The sequence below is a fragment of the Otolemur garnettii genome, unplaced genomic scaffold (assembly GCF_000181295.1).
Source record: "Otolemur garnettii isolate 467f Iridium unplaced genomic scaffold, OtoGar3 scaffold00087, whole genome shotgun sequence".
NCBI classification, from domain to species: domain Eukaryota; kingdom Metazoa; phylum Chordata; class Mammalia; order Primates; family Galagidae; genus Otolemur; species Otolemur garnettii.
In genome coordinates this window covers 4,609,165-4,613,024 of record NW_003852482.1, presented here as the reverse complement: position 1 = coordinate 4,613,024, position 3,860 = coordinate 4,609,165, and the positions used below count along the sequence as shown (strand labels likewise).

The 3,860-nt window shown below is 48.3% G+C and overlaps 1 protein-coding gene across 1 annotated transcript in view; it reads left to right on the top strand.

Annotated features, from left to right (window-relative positions):
- Positions 1-260: 260 nt before the first annotated feature.
- The window catches only part of GFI1B (growth factor independent 1B transcriptional repressor), an 11,000-nt gene continuing 7,400 nt past the window's right edge, over positions 261-3,860 (top strand). The window contains exon 1 of the mRNA XM_003794870.2: positions 261-399. The gene's annotated coding sequence lies outside the window, so the exon portion shown is untranslated. The remainder of the gene's footprint in view (positions 400-3,860) is intronic.

Here is a 3,860-nt window from a genome sequence, read left to right as displayed (position 1 = left end):
TTCTAAAATTTAACTATTTAGCCATTATTTTCTTTTCATCCAGATGTTGTTCACAGTTTCCTGAGAGAACCAGTGCTGCTCCCAGAGTGGAGGGTTAGAAATGAGAATTCGGAGTCTTGAGTCCTGGAAAGTTTTGATAAGCAAATACACAGAGCTCCAGCACGCTCCCATTGGCCACTTCTTCACCGCCAGATTTTGACACAAATAATCAGATTGAAAATCAGGGAGGGGAACAGAAGAGGAAAAACACTCATATACAGAGAGAGAGAGAAAAGGAGAAGTATCTGTTTGTGCAGAGAGTTGTGAAGTTGACAGAGTGAGGACCTGCCCCAAGAGAGGCTTGGAGGTTCCCACCTCTGGAAGCTCCACAGGACTCAGGAAGGGGACAGCTCCCGCCAGGTGAGTGCTGGAGGATGCGTTTCTGTGCTTTCTTTTAAAATTTGCATGTTTGACACTGTAGATAGTTTCAAAGCAGGTTGCCTAATTCCTTCTGTGGTTATAGGAAGAGTGAGGGGGGCTGGGGGCATTTCTGCAGGACAAGGCTTTCACCCTCAGCCAAGGGAGAAGAGGTGCTAAGGAGGAGTCATGCTTAGGCGCTTGGCTGGGACCCAGGCCTTCCACTGCCCCTTTCAAACTTGGTTTTAGGTTGATTAACATCACCTATGTGCACGAGGTCATCCCTGGACCCAGCTCTCCCAGGGACCTGGACAGTACACAAGGCAACACATTTCAAGGTGCCTAAATCTGTGTGACCCTTCAAGGAGATTGTTCCAGACTGTGGGGGTTCCCACAGCCACAGGCAACCTTCACTAAAGTTCCCAGGAAACTCAAGAGTCAGGCACCTTCCCCTCACACACTGCCCCAGACTCCAGGATCAAGAGGGCTGGCAGGGAGGTGCTGTCTCAGCTCTCCTTTCCTCATAACAGTCGCTAGCCTTTTTGACCAATTTTTGGAGAAAAAGCCAAGTTTGAGTTGTTGGGTATATGGGGAGAGACGATCATTCTAAAACAGGGCTTGTGACACCAAGAATCTGTATGGCTGTGTGCCTCTGTTCATTTTTCTGGGGAGAAAGTCCACAGCTTTCATAAGATCTTTGGGGGCAAATTAATTGTAATCTCTGGGCGTGGGTCTGGTATTAGGCAGCTGATGTTTGAAACGAGCTGAGCTGAACTGCCTGCACGGTTCTCAGTAAGCAGCAGGTAAGAACATTTCCAAATCTAGCAAAGGAGCGAGTTTCTGGTTCTCAGATGTGTACGGGAAGGAGTTCTTTGGACAAGAAGATGTGTGACTCTCCTAACTTTCTGACTCTCGGATTTTGGGGGTCAACCTGCTGGTTTCCCTGCAGAAAATTCTGGGGAGCATCAGAGAGCTGTACCAGGTTCAGGTTTGACTGATAGAATCACTCAAAACCAGTGCAGATCATTCCCCCGAAGCTTTTAGGAAGGCAGGGTGCGGTGGGTGACGATTCGCATTGGAGAGTGGAAGGATTTTCAAAGGCTCTGGGACCAGATCGCCCCAGATCACCCTAAGGAAAATAGGCTGATCACACGCCATTCTTCACCGTCCGTGACCAGCATTTGAGACCCTTGCCTTGGCAGAAACAATAGAAAACTATTCCCCTCTTAGTCCAGAGGGGTGCTTTTTGTTTCTTTGTTTGGTTTTTCAGGAATTCAAACCAATGGGAGTTGCTTTTTTCTTTAATACAGAGATATGCAGAAAGGATTTCATTTGCTCACTTTTGTTTTTATTGTGATGGAATACATATAGCATAAAATTTACTGTTTTAACCATGTTAAGTATACAGTTTGGTGATTAAGTACTGCTGTACTCAATGGTATAACCATCACCACTGTCCATCCACAGAACTGTTTTATCTTGTACAACTGAAACTTCATACCTATTAAAAAACAACTCTCCAATCCCTCTCCCTCAGCCTCTGGTGGCCTCGAATCTATTTTGGTCTCCGTGAATCTGCCTATCTTAGACACCCGTATATGGAATCATACCTTATTTGTCCTTCTGTAACTGGTTTATTTCACCAAGCATAATGTCCTCAGCGTTCATCCTCGTTGTAGCCCATGTCAGAATTTCCTTCCTTTTTAAGGCTAAATAATATTCCAGTGCATGGATAGGGGACATTTTCTTTGATGTTCATCTGTTACAGACACTTGGGCTGCTTCCACCCGTTGGCTGTGGTGAAGGATGCTGCTGTGAACACCAGTGTGCAATGGTTTGGGGTCTACCCCCAGGAGTGGATTTGTACACTTTGACATTGAATTCTCTAAACTATGGAGGAGCATTTGAGAATAACTAAATTTCATATAAAAATAACTACTTTCTGCTGGGCCCCCCTAAAATAACCTAGCCTAATTTTGCCCTGACTCCTATATGGACAAATTTTGTTGTTTTTTTCCTTGAGTCTTTGAATAGAAAGGAAGTCAAAGGGTCTTAACTGTCTTGCCCAATCCTCCCAAAAAGGGAACCCAAGGGACAAGTTCTTTAGTCAAGGTGTGTCAGTCCTTCACCAAAGGTCAACGAATCATACACGGGATTTTAAAGCAAAAGGGAAGTTTAGAAATCTCTTAGCCCAACCGTCCCTTTCGAGAGATAGGAAAACCAAGCCCCAGGTTGGCAGCTGACATGGCCACAAGCTCGAGGACACAAATCAGACTCGACCCCGTGGGAGACATAAGGAGCCTCCTTCCTTGCACAAAAACCACAGCCTGCTGGAAGTCAGGGTGCTGGGCCCCGCCTGGGTGCAGGGCTGTCCCTTACAAGAAGCACTGACTGAGATTCTGACTCAGGATCAGGGGACCCTCTATCAGGATCAGGGGTTTATAAAGAGATGTTAACAGTAGGCCTCCTTCCGGAGGTCCGATACCATCGAGACCTCTGTTTTATGAAGAAATCCTAGCTTCTTTCATAATCTCTGCTCTGAGCTCTTCCTCAGAACTGAGTTCGTGTGAATCAAAACTGAGTGGTTGTTAATTAACTACAGTATAGGTGATTGGTTCCTGTTTTTTTTTTTTTTTTCCCAAACTCTTCTAACAGGGGTCAAAGGGAAGTTCACTGGGTCTATTTGTCCCCACCATGAGCTTGAGGGCTGTGCATTGGACATGCCATCATCACTTACCAGGCTTAGGGGAGACAACCTGGGTGGAGGCCAGGAACATGGGCACAAGGCTTGGGGAAGATCACTAGAATGGGCCTGAGAATCACCTTCCTCCAGCTGGGGAAAGCCCCAAACTGGGACCCCCCCTTGGTCCTTGTGAAAAGTGTCTGGCCCTGCTCATGACCTCTAGAGAGTGTCCTTGTGGTGGTAGTGGTGGTGTCCCTGAGTTGAGTCTGTTGACCCGGAGTCTCTTTGGGCTCTGAGCCCATCGGAAGACCAAAACTTCCAGGACGAGAGCCTGTTCCTCACCTGCCCTCCACGCAAGACTCTTCAGGAACCGAGGCAGGGCCTGTGGGGATGAGAGGAGTTGCATTTTTCTACCCTCTTGCCCCAGCACCCAGCGTCCCTCCGTGCTGCAGGCTGTGTTCACCGGCAGTGAGGAGCACGGGGGCGCTGGCTGCAGCAGGCCCCCACCGGCCAGCAGCCTGGGCCTGACTCTGTCACGTCACTCAATTTTCTAGCCTGCAGATGTGGGACTGATGACCGTTCCCCAGCTTGCCCCAGTCAGTGGGAACTGAACAGATGCCCACCTGGTGGTTTGACAGTCAACAGCTGAGGCCTGGGGACAGGGCCAGCCTCTGAGCCCATGCTCCTCCTTTATAAGAAGAGAGAGTAGGCTCGGCGCCTGTGGCTCAAACAGCTAAGGTGCCAGCCACATACACCTGAACTGGCAGGTTCGAATCCAGCC